Source organism: Schistocerca cancellata, chromosome 7 (assembly GCF_023864275.1).
Source record: "Schistocerca cancellata isolate TAMUIC-IGC-003103 chromosome 7, iqSchCanc2.1, whole genome shotgun sequence".
NCBI lineage: Eukaryota > Metazoa > Arthropoda > Insecta > Orthoptera > Acrididae > Schistocerca > Schistocerca cancellata.
Genome location: NC_064632.1, coordinates 378,507,915 through 378,530,114, shown reverse-complemented (window position 1 = coordinate 378,530,114; position 22,200 = coordinate 378,507,915).

Below are 22,200 nucleotides of genomic sequence, written 5' to 3'. Positions count from 1 at the left end.
TGTCGGCTCTTCAAGGCGTTTCTTAAAAGACCGTACGCTTGATAACAGCATGAGGAGAGATCAGGACCATAGGGCGTGTGCACGAGTCTCTCCCGCTTTACTTGACGATGGGTCTGTCCTCCCAGATCGGCCGGAGTCTTGTGCCGAATCGCGTCTAGCACCACTGCACAACGGTGGTTTTCGAGAGACATGCTGCCCCATACACGTTCTTCATTCTTCGATAGATGTCTACCTTCATTTGTCCTTCGACGTATAAGAAAAGAATAACGGTGCGCTGATCCTGTTTGGACACATTTGGTGATAACATCGCCATAGTTCACGTTTCCGTACTTGCCGCACGCTCATCGGAATGTGAAAAATGCCACAGAGATCCGTTGCTTACATTCTCGAATCGGAGTCGCAGTACGTTGCATGCACGCTGCAGCAACGCCCTAAAACTGCAACTTTCTGATGGCCCCTTGTATTATGGGTACAGTGGTGCAGCTGTTGAAGGTAGAACCGGCCAGAAATTCTGCACGCGTGCGGAGCTGCTGCACTTGTGCAACTTCCTGGTCAGTGTGTACACGCTTAGCATACGTGTAAATAGGGACACGGGACCGTCACCTCTTATTTAGTGTGTGTCTCTGAGCACAGAAGTGGCCGTTTCGCTATACCCACTAGCTGGGATGCACTATACATGGGACACTCCCGTGCCCATTTCACTCCAACATCTACGTCTACGTGCCGGCCGGTGTGGCCGTGCGGTTCTAGGCGCTTCAGTCTGGAACCGCGTGACCGCTACGGTCGCAGGTTCGAATCCTGCCTCGGGCATGGATGTATGTGATGTCCTTAGGTTAGTTAGTTTTAAGTAGTTCTAAGTTCTAGGGGACTGATGACCACAGATGTTAAGTCCCATAATGCTCACAGCCATTTGAACCATTTTTTCTACGTCTACGTGATTACTCTGTTATTCACAATAAAGCGCCTGGCAGAGGGTTCAATGGAACACCTTCAAGCTCTCTCTCTTCCACATTCGAACGGCTCGCGGGAAAAACTGGCACTTAATTTTTTTTTGTGCGAGTCCTGATTTCTCTTATTTTATCGTGATGATAATTCCTCCCTGTGTAGGTGGGCGCCAATAGAATGTTTTCGCAACCGGAGGAGAAAACTGGTGACTGAAATTTCATGAGAAAATTCCGTTTCAATGGAAAACGCCTTTGTTTTAATGTTGCCACTCGAATTCATGTATTTTGTCAGGGGCACTATTTCGCGATAATACAAAACGAACTGCCCTTCTTTGAATTTTTGCGAAGAGATCCGTCAGTCCCACCTGATGCTGATCCCACACCGCACAGCAATACTCCAGAATAGGGCGGACAAGCGTGGTGTAGGCAGTCTCTTTAGTTGTGTTTTGCCATTGAATCGCAGTCCTTGGTTTGCTCTACCCGCAACATTATAGATGTTATAGTTCCAATTTGGGTTATTTGTAATTAGTGCAATGCAATCAAGGGAAAGTATCGTGTTATTCCATCGCCCTAGCAACAAACATCATGGTTCTAAAACAAAACATAAAAACAAGTGGCGCACGAATATGCCGGGCTGGTTTCACGCTCACGTTGGGTATCTGGAGACCTTCCATGGCCTTGGTACCAAACATGTCTCTCAATAATTATGGGATGATTTTTAAACATGTAACTATACCTTGAACAATCGGTTTAACACCAATTTTTTCACATAAAAATATCCGCCTGTGTAACATGGAGCAGGATGAGGCACAGTTGGTAAACAACAATTTTCAATTAGAAAAAGAAAGAAATCCGAAGCATGTTTATCACGGGTGATGATAAAATTAATGTCGGGTGCAAATGCACGAGACATTGATAAAAGCAAGCAGCTGCGAAGATTTTCGTCACTAATATTCGATCGAAACATTGATTTATTCATTTTCATTATGGAGAAAAATCTTTCATACGCATAATTAGATCCAAACATGGACGTAAATCTCGCAGCTTTGTGATGCAGGTGTATAAATTTTTGCTGTGGACAGTTTTCGTAGAATTTTTTTGTGCCTCGTACTGCAAAGAACTTGTCCTTCAGCCGTGTATTGTACTGCAGGTATATCAGTTCCATCTGTAGATGATTCGGAGCATCTTCAACTAATGCTGAAAATGGCCACGTAAAGAACTCGTAACATCTACAAATCGTGTCCGAAACTGCTCCTTAATTCTTACAGTTATGAACACGTACACCCGAAATCTAGCACTTTCCTGGACCAAACCAAGGATAGGGAAATCTGCAGTGTTTTCAGACAATACTTGGCTCTCTCAAAGAAGAAATTTGCTATCAAAATCATGTACTTTTTCCAATATGTCAGAAATTAAAGTACCTTCACCTTGCAAACTGACGTTCGGGCTGTTTATGTCAGACGTAATGTCCACGAGAGATGCGAGGCCTGATATCTAGAAAGGATCTTCTAATTTCGATCCACTCGTGCAAGAAAGCTGGTGTGGCCAAACGTAAATCAAAAAATCTTTTCAGCATTTTACCTCGACTTAGCCCACTGACTTCGATATAGTAAGATATGTTGCCGTGCTGCTAATTCCTCGAAAAACTGCCGAAACTGGCGATGCGTAAGCCCGTGTTTTTCGGATAGCTTGCGGTACGCACAACAATTTGCATTACGTTTTCCAACGTTACTGATGTTGCACAAAGCGACTCTCGATACAGAATGTGTAAGTAGGCTGTTTAGATTTTTATATTGGTAATGCCACGTAGCGCTCTGTATGAAAATCACTGGCTGTGCTGTGTGCAGTCTGTGGCTAGTTTGCATTGTTGTCTGCCATTGTAGTGTTGGGCAGCGGCAGCTGGATGTGAACAGCGCGTAGCGTTGCGCAGTTGGAGGTGAGCCGCCAGCAGTGGTGGATGTGAGGAGAGAGATGGCGGAGTTTTGTAATTTGTCATGAACTGCTATATATACGAGGGTTGTCCAGAAAGTAAGTTCCGATCGATCGCGAAATGGAAACCACTGTGAAAACCAGAAACGTTTTATTTGCGACAGTTAGGTACACCTTCCACCTACTTCTCTACATAGGCGCCGCTCCAACTTCGAGTGTTGTCTTAGTATTGTATCAACTTTCCAACATCCTCGTCATAGAAAGCAGCTGCCTATGCTTTCGGCCAGTTATCTGTACTGGTCTACAGCTAGTTGTCCGTGGAAAAATTTTGTCTTCATAGCTAGCGGTTCTTGTGAGCAGAGATGAGACACAGGGGGAGCCAATGACGGACTGTATTGTGGGTGATCAAACACTTCGCATCGGAAACGCTGCAGGAGCGTCTTCATTGCCCCTGCAGTGTGCGGCCGAGAATTCGCATGAAGAAGGAACTGCTCGACAGTTGTGTTATGTGGGCTGCATGACACAGGCGAAATCTCTTACCAGGCCCTCATACTTGGCGGGAGATGCTATTCTCTACCCATCTTTACGTGCTCACTATTCACTCAGAACTGAAAAGAGCGACGCGACACGATCAACGGGCGTACTAGAGACACTGCCCAACGCATCTGTGCAAAGCTTTACCGACTTTTCCCATTGGTTTCCATTTTGCGACCGATCGGGACTTACTTTCTGAACAACCCTCGTATTATGACTATTAAGGTAAATACATTGTTTGTTCTCTATTAATATCTTTCATTTGCTAACTATCCCTATCAGTGGTTAGTGCCTTCTGTAGTTTGAATCTTTTATTTAGCTGGCAATAGTGGCGCTCGCTGTATTGCAGTAGTTCGAGTAACGAAGATTTTTGTGAGGTAAGTGATTTGTGAAAGGTATAGGTTAAAGTTACTCAGGGCCATTCTTTTTCAGGGATCTTTGATAGTCAGATTGCGTTGCGCTAAAAACATTGTGTGTCAGTTTAAGCACAGTCTTGTATAAATTGTTCCAAGGGGACGTTTCAAATGTAGGGAATTCCATACGAGGTCTCTTCTCTGAGTCCTAGCTTTTCGCGCATCAGTGCTATGAGTCCCCTTTGATGGCATCGCATTGGAGTTGCTCCATCCGGGGTCACTGAGATTAAGGTATACCAGTCCATACCGCCATCATCAATCGGTTGCTTGACAGTTTGGAGCCCGTCTATTACACGCACAGCGTTATCGACACCTTGTATGCATATGACTACGTGAGCTGTATCTATGAGATCTGTTGCTTCATGCAACGCTACAGAGAACGCAACAAAGTCCTTAGCCTTACTTCATAACTACCTGCACACTTCTCCTGCCATAACAGTTAAAAATGTAATGGACAATAAATGGTGACAAACATTGACTCAGGTGCGGGGAATTATTAATGGCGAGAGTAGTGTAAACTGCCTGCTAGAAGTGGACGTCCAGTGCTACGGACGCGTCTCTCTGGAATAAGTAACCAAAGATGTACATTTGAGGACTATGTGTGAAGCGATTACAGAGATCGGACGTGTTTCATGTTGGAGAGATTTTGCCATTGTTGTGCGACGCTATTAAGCTCCATGGTGAATGTTTAGTTAGTCAATGGCACAATAAACAAATTCAAGAAAATAATACGCATTCAAGGTGTGTATTTACCAATTTATAAAAGGCTTTTTGCGAAGTCATCCGTCAGTCCCACGGATCCCACACCCCACAGCAATATTCCAGAATAGGGCGGACAAGCGTGGTGTAAGCAGTCCCTTTAGAAGACCTGTTGTACGTTCTAAGTGTTCTGGCAATGAATCGCAGTCTTTGGTTTGCTCTGCCCACAACATTATCTATGTTATCGTTCCAATTTAGGTTATTTGTAATGAGTGCAATGCAATCAAGGAAAAGTATCTTGTTATTCCATCGCCCTACCAACAAACGTCACGATTCTTCAGATATCACGTGTCGTAGATCGATCGGAAGTGCAGTGTGGAATGATAGTGCGAGCCTGCATCTTTTCACGGTCAATATTTTTCGAGAGGATATCTCAGAAGCAATAAACTTTTCGTTGATAAAAAAAGTTGGACACATCAATTCATACGCATCACACAACATAGCACCTAGTTGTGCCGAACGATCTTCGTAGCGAAATAAACATTTTAGAGATTTCAGGTGGAGCAGTTTCGACGAGGGGTAGCGGCGAGATCGACGCTGCGGGACATATATCTCGCTCGCCTGTGGTATTTAAAACCAAAGACTTATATTTTTTAGGTTTTAAAAGACTGAAGCAAAAATCTAAATAAAACCACTGGTAAAAACTTAAAATACCAAAAATAAATAAGAAGCAGAGAATTTTCTTAAACAAATTTCTTAAATAAATAAATTAATTAAAATATAATAAATAAGTCTGTCACTATTTCTTTGGAACGGCCGATTTCTTGAAACCTACTGAAGTTCGTGGTACACAGTAGTTCTGCAGCATCAGTGAGACAGTCTTTTATTAACTCCCCTTCGGAAAACGCTTTCCTGGATCCTGCTATTCTTAATCAGTTCTGAAACTAGCTTGCAGTGCAGAAGTACTATGATAGTCATTCCGGAAAATTGAAAACATGAAAACAGTACATTGCACAGCAAAATAGATACGAATGTAACAAAAGAAATGATGAGTTTGTGAAGAGGTATCAGTTATTGTGACTTACATTAAAAACCTGTTGATGTGCCTCAGCCATTTTCTTAAGCCCACTTAATTAGGCTTGCCGTTCTTCACCGTTCAGTACATTCCACTCATCTATGTGAAATTAGCAGCGTCTTTTAGTCGTGAACTTTCGCTGGCCGTCTATTATTCGCGGCACAGCAAATACTGTGGGTTTTCACCTACTGCTGTACAAAAGAATTTCAGTTTTCAGTCGTGTTTAAATGACTGAGAACATAGATCTCCCATTCTTTGCCTTTTTGCACTGTTTGCTATTTCTCAGTATGTCTCAGTTAAGGAAACAGTCGCTAGAGGGACGCAAGACTGGGTTTAAAAGTTCAAATGTGGGTGAAATCTTATGGGACTTAACTGCTACGGTCATCAGTCCCTAAGCTTACACACTACTTAACCTAAATTATCCTAAGGACAAACACACACACCCATGCCGTCTATTATTCGCGGCACAGCACAAATACTGTGGGTTTTTACCTACTGCTGTAAAAAAAAAATTCAGTTTTCAGTCGTGTTTGAATGACTGAGAACGTAGATCTCCCATTCTTTGCTTTTTTGCAATGTTTGCTATTTCTCAGTATGTCTCACTTAAGGAAACAGTCGCTAGAGGGACGCAAGACTGGGTTTAAAAGTTCAGATGTGTGTGAAATCTTATTGGACTTAACTGCTAAGGTCATCAGTCCCTAAGCTTACACACTACTTAACCTAAATTATCCTAAGGACAAACACACACACCCATGCCGTCTATTATTCGCGGCACAGCACAAATACTGTGGGTTTTCACCTACTGCTGTACAAAAGAATTTCAGTTTTCAGTCGTGTTTAAATGACTGAGAACATAGATCTCCCATTCTTTGCCTTTTTGCACTGTTTGCTATTTCTCAGTATGTCTCACTTAAGGAAACAGTCGCTAGAGGGACGCAAGACTGGGTTTAAAAGTTCAGATGTGTGTGAAATCTTATTGGACTTAACTGCTAAGGTCATCAGTCCCTAAGCTTACACACTACTTAACCTAAATTATCCTAAGGACAAACACACACACTCATGCCCGAGGGAGGACTCGAACCTCCGCCGGGACCAGACTGGGTTTAGTTCGGTCCTACTGATACCGCGAAAACAACGACGCTGAACCGTCGCCGCTCATTTGGCGTACGTGTCTAGACGCGACTGCTGGCTGAGATGTGCGCACCTCTGCCGCACTTCCGCGCTTTTGCGCAGTTTGCAGCATTTGGCCGTCCCAGTGTTAAGGCACTGATATCATATTCGGGAAGATGGTATTAGCTCTGTCCGGCTATGCTGACTGGGTTCCTCGTGGTTTTCCTTGATCACTTCAGGTAAATGTCAGGATGGTTCCTGTACCAAGGCCACCGCCGATTACCTGCCCTATCCTTGTAGAGCACATTTACAAGCTCCTGGCTGGACCCTGAGGCTCAAGGAGTGTCTACCGGCCGCTGTGCCATCCTCTGCCTTTCGGCGGCATGCGGATGCGAAAAGGAGGGGCGGGCATGTGGTCAGCATACCGCTCTCCCGGCCGTTCTGCAGACATTCCAACTCTGGAGTCGTTATTAATGTTTCAAGTATCTCCTCAATTGGTTTCACGAGGCTGAGCTCCCGCTGTACCAGTACTTCTACCAAGGAGTACTCCTTAGCAGTACCAGGAATCGAACCCTGATCCCCGGCAGCCACTCAGCTACGCAGGCGGACAGAGCGTGCTTAGTATCCTGCTAGGGAAAGAGAGCTCTCCGCAACACCAAGTTCTGAAATAGAGTTATTAATTACACTTAATGATGGCTATTATGGGAGGTGCTCACTACTTCAATAACCAACACTTTCTAATAACAATTGGACATATATTCTGATAACTTACGAACAGATTTACATTAAATATCAGACTGTGATACAATGGCGGCCTTCCGCTATACGAAACAACCTAGGAAAAAAAATCTAACCCAAAAAACATTATCTCTGTTCTTCTTCATCTGCATTACACAGATACTATAAACAAAAGGCTATTTGTTAAAAGCATCGCTGTTTGTGAGCTTCACAGATAATAAACTACACTTTTTAATATTTGATATTCATCGCGCACACGGACGCTGTCTTTCAATAATTTATAGTTCACACGTCATTACTTTTTAACACACAAACAAGCCTTTTAATTTTTATCGAAATGTCAGTTTATGTGACATTCCGTCATAGGGTCTTTCGAATACGTGAGATCTTTCAAGTGTCTGATCATGGCATCAATTTGTCTAAAGTATTTGTGCAAGTTGACTACATATCAAATAATTAGAAGCTCGAACTACTACAACTGATGTTCATCTAAGAAACATTGAGAGCTTATTAAATGACTTCAAACATCTTCGCAAAAACTGGGACGGCATTCCTTCTGAGTCTAATGTTGTTGCCATTGCAATTGATATCGGTCCTGACTAGAAGTGTGCACTAAGAAGAGAATACCATTTCATAATGAGCCAAGAAATGAAGACATAGATGTTGTCAGAAGCTGGGTGTGCTGTGAATACGGTTACTTATTCATCAGGTGCTGCGTCGGTATGCAGACCAAATTGATACTAATTCTGCCACCCAAGATCAAGCAAAACTATAAATTACCTTCGTGAAGTTCATAGGCTACTTGAATAATCAACTTCTGCACACATTGGAAATGTTATTTCATGATTTCGTCAGGGACTCACCTGTTGCTAATGGCTGGAGGACCTGACCACTTCAGTTAAACGATTTAGTTTAATGGTTGCTGAATGTCATAGTTTGGTTTGGTAAACATAATATTTATTGAAGCAAAATGCAATCTACTCAGAACACGTTAACGTTGAGATTACAAATAATTTTAGAATGAAGTTTTCATAAGTATGGTAAATCAATGATCCGATTAGCGTCACCACCAACGCTGGACTATTATGACTCAGATGGTGCAAAGTCAAATATAGGACACGACATGCATTTTAAACAGTGATTGTAAAACTCCATAATTTTTAAGAAAAAGTATGAATCTGAATTTTATGAGTATCTGTGTAAGTTAATGGTAGATTTAGAGCACTGAGACTTAGTGAAATATGTTCTTTAATGTTCGTGAAGATCGTGGAAAGACGCAGAGATAAAACGCAGAAGCGAGCTCTGTAAAAGATTCATGCGAAGTCATGTGTGACAAATTGGGTGCCAAATGAGGAGTTGTCTGGTGTAGTTCAGAAGAGGAGTGAATGTCTGTGAATGGTTGCAGTAAGTGAAAAGTTTAGTGGGAAACTTGAATGCTTTTCCGATCGATGTTTCGGCAACACCTTCGGTGCCACACACGCAGCTTTGTTGACCTCGTAAAAAATTTATCTGTCAGGGACTTGGACACTTATTCAGCTGAGAGGTGCCTCGCAGCTGTTCTATAGCCTGAAACCAGGCAGCCGCACCTAAGGTGCGTCGAAGCGGTTTCTATTGTATTCACGCCCGTCCATGTTGGAGCGCTCTGGTGTTCACGCCACAGCAGGGCGCGAAAGACGAGGGCCGAAAATACTGTTTGCTGCTTCGGGTCACGTTCAAATTTTGTCGAATGATTTTAGGCGGTGCCTAGTCTTTCTAACCTGTATACCAGAGTGAACACTACTGCTGCAGTACACTCCAAACGGGTCAGATGATGCTCAATGTCGTTGCAGCGCACGATCTTCTTAGAGTAGGGTTGAATCGCCGGGAGGTGTGGGAAGGGGGACGGGGATGTGAGCAATGTTGAACGATGTCAGGATCGTGGTCTTGCTGCTCATCGCGCTGCGAAAATGCCATTTTGGCTCTTGATATGTTTGGGAATCAATACCCCAAGGGAAGGGTTGGTTAGATTAAGCCCTGTATGCCACCTCCTGGGGGCTTTTCATGTCGATTCTGAGTAGCGGTGTGTCCGAAATGTTTTGCTCGGCCACCTATGAGAAAACCGCATGATTACAACGCTGGGTGTCGCAGTCCTGACCTCTATCGCAGAGGCATCAAAAGAAGAGGTGAGATGTAGGTAAGAATGGTTGTGACAACCTTCCCAACGTGTGACACCTCACCATGGCGTTGGGCATAATTGTGATGAAATTTAGTATCAATGTGACATCTTTAACCCAGAATGAGATTTTCACTCTGCAGCGAGTGTGCGCTGATATGAAACTTCCTGGCAGATTAAAACTGTGTGCCGGAGCTACCCAAGCACGACTCACGCCCAGTCCTCACAACTTTAGTTCCACCAGTACTCCGTCTTCTACCTTCCAAACTTTACAGAAGCTCTCCAGTTAGAGCACTTGCCCTCGAAAGGCAAAGGTCCCGAGTTCGAGTCTCGGTCCGGCACACAGTTTTAATCTGCCAGGAAGTTTCATATCAGCGCACACTCCGCTGCAGAGTGAAAATCTCATTCTGGAAACGTCCCCCAGGCTGTGGCTAAGCCATGTCTCCGCAGTATCCTTTCTTTCAGGAGTGCTAGTTCTGCAAGGTTCGCAGGAGAGCTTCTGTGAAGTTTGGAAGGTAGGAGACGAGGTACTGGCGGAATTGAAGTTGTGAGGACGGGGCGTGAGTCGTGCTTGGGTAGCTCAATGTTAGAGCACTTGCCCGCGAAAGGCAAAGGTCCCGAGTTAAAGTCTCGGTCCGGCACGCAGTTTTAATCTGGCAGGAAGTTTCATCTTTAACCCACTTTACACCTCATATGAGCTTCTGTACTGTGGCCTTCTTTTCGCATGTCGTCACCTGCTGCTTAAAGTGTCACGAAGTCCGAGGGTGACTTCGCTGGGCTCCACGCGTTTTCAGCATTACAGAGGAAGGTTGTAGGCATCTTTGAGCGATACTTTCAACGTATGAATTACAATAGGAGACAATTATCGTTTTTTTTTTTTTGCGAAGTGTAGCAGGCGGAAGGCTCGTGTTCATATCTCGATTGGCGCTTGGCGTTTTCGAACCCCAAATGCAAATGTTGTGCCAGTTAACCTTCTCTGTTGTGTGGAACGCTGTTCCGTCAAGCATGTTTCCTAGACAGCTGGGATTTTGCTTGATCCGGCCTCGTACCCCAGTAGTAAATTCGTGGCGAAGCTACAAGTTGTTTCATTCAATTCTTGCACAATCGGAATTTCGTATGCGTGCAACCGAAGTCGCGTATCCTACAACTTTTGAACAGTCGAGAGAGGGATGTACACGTATTAGCTCTTGAAACTGTTGAAGATTTTCTTTAGAAGTTCTCGGTAATCTCCCCTATCATTTCATCAGATGGGCATTTTCTGCCAGAATCAGTTCATCTCGTTACACTCCTAATGGTCACGAATTTGCCATACCAAAACTCGATCGCCTTAGTCTCTGGTGGCGCACGCTGAAATTCACGTCGGAAATGTCTTTCTTCAGAGATGGGTAATTCCGTTTCCACATACCACACCATAAATTTGCGTGTGTCTTGAGGTGCATTCATTTCTGGTAATTATTTAGCGCTTGAAATCAAACAATGAAACGTCCCCTTTGAGCAATTTATACAAGACTGTGCTTAACCTGACACACAATGTTTTTAGCGCAACGCAATCTGACTTTCAATAATCCCTACAAAACAATGGCCCTGACTAACTTTAACCTATACCTTTCACAAATCACTTACCTCACAAAAATCTTCGTTACTGGAACTACTGCAATACAGCGAGCGCCACTACTGCCAGCTAAATAAAAGATTCAAACTACTGAAGGCACTAACTACTGATAGGGATAGTTAGCAAATGAAATAGAGAACAAACACTGTATTTACCTCAATATTCATAATATATACAGCAGTTCATGACATTTTTCAAAACTCCGCCATCTCTCTCCCCACATCCACCACTGCTGGCGGCTCACCTCCAACTGCGCAACGCTACGCGCTGTTCACATCCAGCTATAGCAGTTCATGACAACAATGGCAGGCAACAATGCAAACTAGCCACAGACGGCACACAGCACAGCCAGTGATTTTCATACAGAGCGCTACGTGGCATTGCCAATAAGAAAACATAAACAGCAAACTTACAACAAGAGGAATCGTTTCAGAAAAAAAGCGCACAAAACAATGAAGTGACGTAACATGATGCCACAACCCTCAAGTATCCATGTCTCATAGTACTTTTTTGTTTTAAATTGTTTTTGGGAATCAAGCGGTTTTCATGTGGACACCCCGTAGTATACAACTGGGAAGGACAGCAGCGATGATAAATTCTTGTCAGCACCTGTGAAGAGTTGCGTGCTGACGTGGTTGTGCTGCTGCCAGCAATGCATCACTCCTGCCTGGCGGTGCTTCCTCTGTCCTCCGTTTCTTTGCCGCCCTCTCTCCCTCTCCTGCTTTCTGCAACCTCTCACGAGACACGGCCCGGCGACACGCGCCACTCCACTGATTACCTCCTCTTTCCGGAGTGGGCTACCGGGTCCTCGGGGCGGTGACTTTCGGAAATAATGACTCTCTCGGGGAAGAGCATTACGCCGCTTTCGTTTTTCTCGCACTACCCAACACTGAGTGCTCCTGAGAAGCAGGACAGAGTAGGGGCCTTGTTTACTCTGTGCCTGTGGGATAAAGACACGAAACATACGCTCTGAGTGCAAAACAATCGCTGACACAGCGGCGTCCGTTATATTGTATAAGATATCCCCCATCTTGCGAAATGGAACTTGCATATTCGTACAATTTGAGAATAATTATTTACGCCCTGAAATCATCATCAGATATCTGCTCTATTAGCAGGTCCTTTGCCTCTCCATTTTCTGCGATCCATTGCTTCCTTCTTAAGGCTGCTGTATGTTGTACCGTCGATCATGGCATCCATTACCTGGAATCTCTTCCTTCTTCGCTTCCTTTTCCCTTCTACATAACCTTCTAAAACTGTTTTTATCAGTCCGTTATTCTTTCTTAATATATGCCCAATCCAATTTCTTTTTCTTCTCTTTATTACATCTAGTAACTGTCTTTTCTCTTCCACTCTTCTCAATACCTCTTCATTTTTTACTCTGTCCATCCAACTTATTCTTCCATCCTCCGCCATGTCCAGATCTCAAAAGCTTCCAGCCTTTCTCTGTCTTTATTCCTCATAGTCCATGTTTCAGTGCCATATAGAAACTCCATACAAGACATTTTATGAGTCTCTTCCTGAGTTCTCTGTCCAGACTGCTGCAGAAAATTCTCCTTTTCTTATAAAACTCCTCTTTTGCCATTGCTATCCGTGTTTTAATTTCTGTGGTGTCTATCTTGCTTCCAAGATACTTAAAATTTTGCAACTGTTCTAGTATTTCTCCATTCAGCATAATTTTTATTTGCTTATTTCCTCCTAGTGCCAATACTTTTATTTTATTTGTGTTAATTTTCATCCCATATTTTTTTCCGTTACTTTCAATGGTGCTCATCAAATCCTGTAATTCTTTTTCCCCTGTGGCTAGAAGGACCATGTCATCAGCAAACCTCAAACACCCTACTCTTCTTCCTCCAATTTCTACGCCTTCGTCATCTAATGAGCATTGGTCAATCATATTTTCCATGTAGAGGTCGAAAAGAGTAGGTGATAGACAGCATCCTTGTCTTACCCATTTTCCTAGTCCGATCCAGTTTGTACTTTCTCCTCTCACTTTAATTGAAACTTTTTGATTGAGATATAATGAGTTTACAAGTCTTCTGGTTTTCCAGTCCACTCTCTTTTCCCTCATTATAGTCGCCAGCTTGTCCCAAACTACATTGTCAAATGACTTTTCTAGATCGATGAAGCACTTATATAGGTCTCTTCCTTTTTCAATAAACCTTTCTCCCGAGATTCGTAGGAGCCCTATTACATCTCTGGTGCCCGTATTCCGTCTAAAGCCAAACTGCTCCTCGCCAAGATTCTCCTCCATTACTTTTGCAAGTCTTTTATTAATTATTCTTAACATCACTTTGGCTGCATGTGAAATGAGGCTGATTGTCCTGTGCTCGCTGCATTTCTTGGTTCCTTGTTTTTTCGGTAGTGGAATCATTACTGTTGTCAGAAAGTCCTCAGGCCATTCACCACTGTCATATATTTTATTACATAATCTCAATATTTCTCTTATTCCATCTTGGTTCAAGTATTTTAATTTTTCTCCCGGTATCGTATCTCTACCTACCGCTTTGCCATTTTTCATTGTAACTATGGCAGACTTTACTTCTTCCATTATGATGATTGTCCTTTCTCGTCATCACTTACACTTTTTTGTGATTCATGTTCCTGAAATACGCGTCTTAAATTAATAATGAGTTTTAAAAAAACAACGTGTTCCGATTAGAACAGTCATTGGGAAACGGAGCTTACGCAAAAGCGCAACAAACAGGGCAAATATAATGACTGTCTTTCAGACATATTATTAGACTTTTCCAAGGTCTCTGACTCTATTGTCTATAAAATACTGCTAAAAAAACTAAAAACGCTAGGTGTAAGAGGAATAGCGCAGAAGTGGTTCCGGTCTTAACTATAAAGCAGAGCGCGAAGGATATACACTCCTGGAAATTGAAATAAGAACACCGTGAATTCATTGTCCCAGGAAGGGGAAACTTTATTGACACATTCCTGGGGTCAGATACATCACATGATCACACTGATAGAACCACAGGCACATAGACACAGGCAACAGAGCATGCACAATGTCGGCACTAGTACAGTGTATATCCACCTTTCGCAGCAATGCAGGCTGCTATTCTCCCATGGAGACGATCGTAGAGATGCTGGATGTAGTCCTGTGGAACGGCTTGCCATGCCATTTCCACCTGGCGCCTCAGTTGGACCAGCGTTTGTGCTGGACGTGCAGACCGCGTGAGACGACGCTTAATCCAATCCCAAACATGCTCAATGGGGGACAGATACGGAGATCTTGCTGGCCAGGGTAGTTGACTTACACCTTCTAGAGCACGTTGGGTGGCACGGGATACATGCGGACGTGCATTGTCCTGTTGGAACAGCAAGTTCCCTTGCCGGTCTAGGAATGGTAGAACGATGGGTTCGATGACGGTTTGGATGTGCCGTGCACTATTCAGTGTCCCCTCGACGATCACCAGTGGTGTATGGCCAGTGTAGGAGATCGCTCCCCACACCATGATGCCGGGTGTTGGCCCTGTGTGCCTCGGTCGTATGCAGTCCTGATTGTAGCGCTCACCTGCACGGCGCCAAACACTCATACGACCATCATTGGCACCAAGGCAGAAGCGACTCTCATCGCTGAAGACGACACGTCTCCATTCGTTCCTCCATTCACGCCTGTCGCGACACCACTGGAGGCGGGCTGCACGATGTTGGGGCGTGAGCGGAAGACGGCCTAACGGTGTGCAGGACCGTAGCCCAGCTTCATGGAGACGGTTGCGAATGGTCCTCGCCGATACTCTAGGAGCAACAGTGTCCCTAATTTGCTGGGAAGTGGCGGTGCGGTCCCCTACGGCACTGCGTAGGATCCTACGGTCTTGGCGTGCATCCGTGCGTCGCTGCGGTCCGGTCCCAGGTCGACGGGCACGTGCACCTTCCACCGACCACTGGCGACAACATCGATGTACTGTGGAGACCTCACGCCCCACGTGTTGAGCAATTCGGCGGTACGTCCACCCGGCCTCCCGCATGCCCACGCCCTCGCTCAAAGTCCGTCAACTGCACATACGGTTCACGTCCACGCTGTCGCGGCATGCTACCAGTGTTGAAGACTGCGATGGAGCTCCGTATGCCACGGCAAACTGGCTGACACTGACGGCGGCGGTGCACAAATGCTGCGCAGCTAGCGCCATTCGACGGCCAACACCGCGGTTCCTGGTGTGTCCGCTGTGCCGTGCGTGTGATCATTGCTTGTACAGCCCTCTCGCAGTGTCCGGAACAAGTGTGGTGGGTCTGACACACCGGTGTCAATGTGTTCTTTTTTCCATTTCCAGGAGTGTAGTCTACACATCTGCTGATGATAGGTTTTTACTAAAATAGTTATCAGACAAGTAACACATGAACATACATGGTGAGTCAGGAGGAAAGGTACATGTTTTGACGGGTGATAGCATCACTGATTCTGAACAAAAAATTAGATGTGGACATATGCCCTGTTGCGAATGGTTTCCGAGATAGAACACTTTTAATGTACATTTCTATTTATTTTCTGTGTTATTCATTGTCATTGTTTACAACGTACCACAGTAAAATATACGAAGTTGAGACGAATATTTTGATACAGGACGCTTCTCGTCTATCAAGTCGGAAAACTACCTCAAACTGACCTACAAAAAGTAACTAAGCTACAGCGCACGCGCGTCCCGCGAGATTTTCAATATTATAGCGACCTCTCCGCGCAAACTGTTAGTCCTAGACAAAAAATAAATAGGACGTTTTTTGTAGCAAATTTAATTTTGATTGTGTATTGAGATATGTTTTCGTTCGAGTGTGCTGTTTTCTAGTTATTAAAGAATACGTACAAAAGTGATATTAAACTTTTTCACTACACTTAGCATGTGTATCATCAATTCTCGGTGCAGTAAACTTTATTACAACAGCAATTAATAACGATCAGAAAGTATAACTTTAGACCAAACACCTTTATTTGTTTGGTTTGTAGCTATTACAGGTGTTCTTCTTCTTCTTTCATTTCCAGTTCTATCTCGGATACCATTCGCAAAAGGGCATATGTCCATATGAAATTTTTTGTTCAGAATCACTAATGCTATCGCGTCTCAAAGCATGTACCTTTCCTCCTGACTCACCCTGTATGTGTTCTTCGGAGCATTGTATTGGATCCAGTTCATTTCTTGATATATATCAATTACTTTCCACATAATATAAGACATGGAGGAAAGTTCTCTTCGCTGAGGACAGCAACGTCATAGTCACTGATGAAATGCTCCTATTACAGAAATCAAATCAAACCCTCAAGAATGTCTATGCGATAAACTGACGTTGAACGTAACGACAAAGAACAGTATGCACTTCAGATTAGCAGTTAACGTGGTATAAGCACTCAATATACTGGAAAAAAACAATTTATCAGCACATTATGACCTTAGGGTCTTATAATCAATCTGTTAACAACTAATGTCCTGTATTGACACACTATTCCTACATACACTCAGTTCTTAGATATGGGTTTCTTTTCTGGGGACGAAAGGTACGAAACATGGAAGCCATTTTTACTAATAAACTGAAGAAATGGGCCATAAGAATAAAACCTAGAAGTGGTAGTTGGGCTCATTGTAAAAAGGTATTTATAAAACGTGGTCACCCTTACTGCAGCAAGTGTGTACACCTACCAGTGTATGACTCATGTCAGGGACAACATTGCTGAGTACTTCACTAGTAGTTTCTGTACGTAATCCTGGTAAAAGAGCCAGTATGAACTTTGATTTACCATGGGAAAACAAACAAAAAGCTCAGAACAGTATTTTCTATCAGAAAATAATAAAATTACGTAACAAATCGTCCAAGGAAATGAAAGACACTACTAAAGTATATCTGTTCAAAAAGACAGCTAAAACTTTCTTCATAAATAATGCATACTACACAATTAAAGGTTACTTTAAGGACTCAGAGTAGACGGAAATAATGAAAGGCTTAAATATAACACTCTGTCGCATTTCAATACATGATGGATTCCGCTTTTTGTATGCATCGGGATGGCAGTTATGTCTTGCTGGAGCAGGTTTTTTGTTTCTTCGGCTAGTCAGAGGGAAAAACGGGATGGAAGCATGGGGAATACTTGAACATTGGTGGCCCAGAACTTGATTGTCCGTACAAGCCGTAGTTTTCGCAAGGGGCATTGCGGCGTCTTCATGACACGGCAGACATAAGCGGCAGCCCTTAGCGTGTACGGCGTAGAAAAGAAAAACCATAATTTTATATTATTAGTGGGTAAATCAAACGAAATTGTATAATGAGTGATCAAAAGTACCCGTTCGAAAACTGTACAGTCCAGAATCGGTATGCCAGTCAGGCAATATCGGCGTGCTCGTGGAGGCAATCATCCGAACGACGCACAAGATTGAAGACACCATTTTGCTAAAACATCGTGCCCTGCAGCGTGAAGAAGCCCGTAAATGCGTATTAAACACCTTCAAGGCGTTTCTTAAAAGACCGTAGGCTTGATAACAGCATGAGGAGAGATGAGGACCATAGGGCGTGTGCACGAGTCTCTCCCGCTTCACTTGAAGATGGGTCTGGCCTCCCAGATCGGCCGGAGTCTTGTGCCGAATCCCGTCTAGCACCATTACACAACGGTGGTTTTCGAGAGACATGCTGCCCCATACACGTTCTTCATTCTTCGATAGATGTTTACCTGCATTTGTCCTTTGACGGATAAGAAAAGAATAACGGTGCGCTGATCCCATTTGGACACATTTGGTGATAACATCGGCATAGTTCACGTTTCCGTACTTGCCGTACGCTCATCGGAATGTGAAAAATGCCACAGAGATTGTTGCTTACATTCTCGAATCGGAGTCGCAGTACGTTGCATGCACGCTGCAGCAACGCCATAAAACTGCAACTTTCTGATGACCCCTTGTACACTCCTGGAAATTGAAATAAGAACACCGTGAATTCATTGTCCCAGGAAGGGGAAACTTTATTGACACATTCCTGGGGTCAGATACATCGCATGATCACACTGACAGAACCACAGGCACATAGACACAGGCAACAGAGCATGCACAATGTCGGCACTAGTACAGTGTATATCCACCTTTCGCAGCAATGCAGGCTGCTATTCTCCCATGGAGACGATCGTAGAGATGCTGGATGTAGTCCTGTGGAACGGCTTGCCATGCCATTTCCACCTGGCGCCTCAGTTGGACCAGCGTTCGTGCTGGACGTGCAGACCGCGTGAGGCGACGCTTCATCCAGTCCCAAACATGCTCAATGGGGGACAGATCCGGAGATCTTGCTGGCCAGGGTAGTTGACTTACACCTTCTAGAGCACGTTGGGTGGCACTGGATACATGCGGACGTGCATTGTCCTGTTGGAACAGCAAGTTCCCTTGCCGGTCTAGGAATGGTAGAACGATGGGTTCGATGACGGTTTGCATGTACCGTCCCCTCGACGATCACCAGTGGTGTACGGCCAGTGTAGGAGATCGCTCCCCACACCATGATGCCGGGTGTTGGGCCTGTGTGCCTCGGTCGTATGCAGTCCTGATTGTGGCGCTCACCTGCACGGCGCCAAACACGCATACGACCATCATTGGCACCAAGGCAGAAGCGACTCTCATCGCTGAAGACGACACGTCTCCATTCGTCCCTCCATTCACGCCTGTCGCGACACCACTGGAGGCGGGCTGCACGATGTTGGGGCGTGAGCGGAAGACGGCCTAACGGTGTGCGGGACCGTAGCCCAGCTTCATGGAGACGGTTGCGAATGGTCCTCGCCGATACCCCAGGAGCAACAGTGTCCCTAATTTGCTGGGAAGTGGCGGTGCGGTCCCCTACGGCACTGCGTAGGATCCTACGGTCTTGGCGTGCATCCGTGCGTCGCTGCGGTCCGGTCCCAGGTCGACGGGCACGTGCACCTTCCGCCGACCACTGGCGACAACATCGATGTACTGTGGAGACCTCACGCCCCACGTGTTGAGCAATTCGGCGATACGTCCACCCGGCCTCCCGCATGCCCACTATACGCCCTCGCTCAAAGTCCGTCAACTGCACATACGGTTCACGTCCACGCTGTCGCGGCATGCTACCAGTGTTGAAGACTGCGATGGAGCTCCGTATGCCACGGCAAACTGGCTGACACTGACGGCGGCGGTGCACAAATGCTGCGCAGCTAGCGCCATTCGACGGCCAACACCGCGGTTCCTGGTGTGTCCGCTGTGCCGTGCGTGTGATCATTGCTTGTACAGCCCTCTCGTAGTGTCCGGAGCAAGTATGGTCTGACACACCGGTGTCAATGTGTTCTTTTTTCCATTTCCTGGAGTGTATTATGGGTACAGTGGTGCACCTGTTGAAGGTAGAACCGCCCAGAAATTCTGCGCGCCTGCGGAGCTGCTGCACTTGTGCAACTTCCTGGTCAGTGTGCATACGCTTAGCATAGTGTAAACAGGGACACGGGACCGTCACCGCTTATTTAGTGTGTGTCTCTGAGCACAGAAGTGGCCGCTTCGCTATACCCACTAGCTGGGATGCACTATACATGGGACATTCCCGTGCCCATTTCACACCAACATCTACGTCTACGTGCCGGCCGGTGTGGCCGTGCGGTTCTAGGCGCTTCAGTCTGGAACTGCGTGACAGCTACGGTCGCAGGTGCGAATCCTGCCTCGGGCGTGGATGTATGTGATGTCCTTAGGTTAGTTAGATTTAAGTAGTTCTAAGTTCTAGGGGACTGATGACCACAGATGTTAAGTCCCATAGTGCTCAGAGCCATTTGAACCATATTTTCTACGTCTACGTGATTACTCTGTTATTCACAATAAAGCGCCTGGCAGAGGGTTCAATGAAACACCTTCAAGCTCTCTCTCTTCCACTCTCGAACGGCACGCGGGAAAAACGGGCACTTAATTTTTTTTTGTGCGAGTCCTGATTTCTCTTATTTTATCGTGATGATCATTCCTCCCTGTGTAGGTGGGTGCCAATAGAATGTTTTCGCAACCGGAGGAGAAAACTGGTTACTGAAATTTCATGAGAAAATTCCGTTTCAATGTAAAACGCCTTTGTTCTAATGTTGCCACTCGAATTCATGTATTTTGTCAGGGGCACTATTTCGCGATAATACAAAACGAACTGCCCTTCTTTGAATTTTTGCGAAGAGATCCGTCAGTCCCATCTGATGCGGATCCCACACCGCACAGCAATACTCCAGAATAGGGTGGACAAGCGTGGTGTAAGCAGTCTCCTTAGTAGTAAGTGTTTTGCCATTCAATCGCAGTCCTTGGTTTGCTCTACCCGCAACATTATATATGTTATAGTTCCAATTTGGGTTATTTGTAATGAGTGCAATGCAATCAAGGGAAAGTATCATGTTATTCCATCGCCCTAGCAACAAACATCACGGTTCTAAAACAAAACATAAAAACAAGTGGCGCACGAATATGCCGGACTGGTTTCACGCTCACGTTGGGTATCTGGAGACCTTCCATGGCCTTGGTACCAAACATGTCTCTCAATAATTATGGGATAATTTTTAAACATGTAACTATACCTTGAACAATCGGCTTAACACCAATTTTTTCACATAAAAATGTCCGCCTGTGTAACATGGAGCAGGATGAGGCACAGTTGGTAATGATAAAATTAATGTCGGGTGCAAAAGCACGACACATTGATAAAAGCAAGCAGCTGCGAAGATTTTCGTCACTAATATTTGATCGAAACATTGATTTATTCATTTTCATTATGGAGAAAAATCTTTCATACGCATAACTAGGTCCAAACATGGACATAAATCTCGCAGCTTTGTGATGCAGGTGTATAAATTTTTGCTGTGGACAGTTTTCGTAGAATTTTTTTGTGCCTCGTACTGCAAAGAACTTGTCCTTCAGCCGTGTATTGTACTGCAGGTCTATCAGTTCCATCTGTAGATGATTCGGAGCATCTTCAACTAATGCTGAAAATGGCCACGTAAAGAACTCGTAACATCTACAAATCGTGCTCGAAACTGCTCCTTAATTCTTACAGTTATGAACACGTACACCCGAAATCTAGCACTTTCCTGGACCAAACCAAGTATAGGGAAATCTGCAGTGTTTTCAGACAATAGTTGGCTCTCTCAAAGAAGAAATTTGCTATCAAAATCATGTACTTTTTCCAATATGTCAGACTTCACCTTGCAAACTGACGTTCGGGCTGTTTATGTCAGACGTAATGTCCACGAGAGATGTGAGGCCTGATATCTAGAAAGGATCTTCTAATTTCGATCCACTCCTTATCCTCTCGTGCAAGAAAGCTGGTGTGGCCAAACGTAAATCAAAAAATCTTTTCAGCATTTTACCTCGACTTAGCCAGCTGACTTCGATATAGTAAGATATCTTGCCGTACTGCTAATTCCTCGAAAAACTGCCGAAACTGGCGATGCGTAAGCCCGTGTTTTTCGGATAGCTTGCGGTACGCACAACAATTTGCATTACGTTTTCCAACGTTACTGATTTTGCACAAAGCGACTCTCAATGCAGAATGTAGGGAATTCCATACGAGGTCTCTTCTCTGAGTCCTAGCTTTTCGCGCATCAGTGCTATGAGTCCCCTTTGATGGCATCGCATTGGAGTTGCTCCATCCGGGGTCACTGAGATTCAGCTATTCCAGTCCATACCGCCATCATCAATCGGTTGCTTGACAGTTTGGAGCCTGTCTATTACACGCACAGCGTTATCGACACCTTGTATGCATATGACTACCTGAGCTGTATCTATGAGATCTGTTGCTTCATGCAACGCAACAGAGAACGCAACAAAGTCCTTAGCCTTACTTCATGACTACCTGCACACTTCTCCTGCCATAACTGTTAAAAATGTAATGGACAATAAATGGTGATAAACATTGACTCAGGTGCGGGGAATTATTAATGGCGAGAGTAGTATAAACTGCCTGCTAGAATTGGATGTCCCGTGCTACGGACGCGTCTCTCTGGAATAAGTAACCAAAGATGTACATTTGAGGACTATGTGTGAAGCGATTACAGA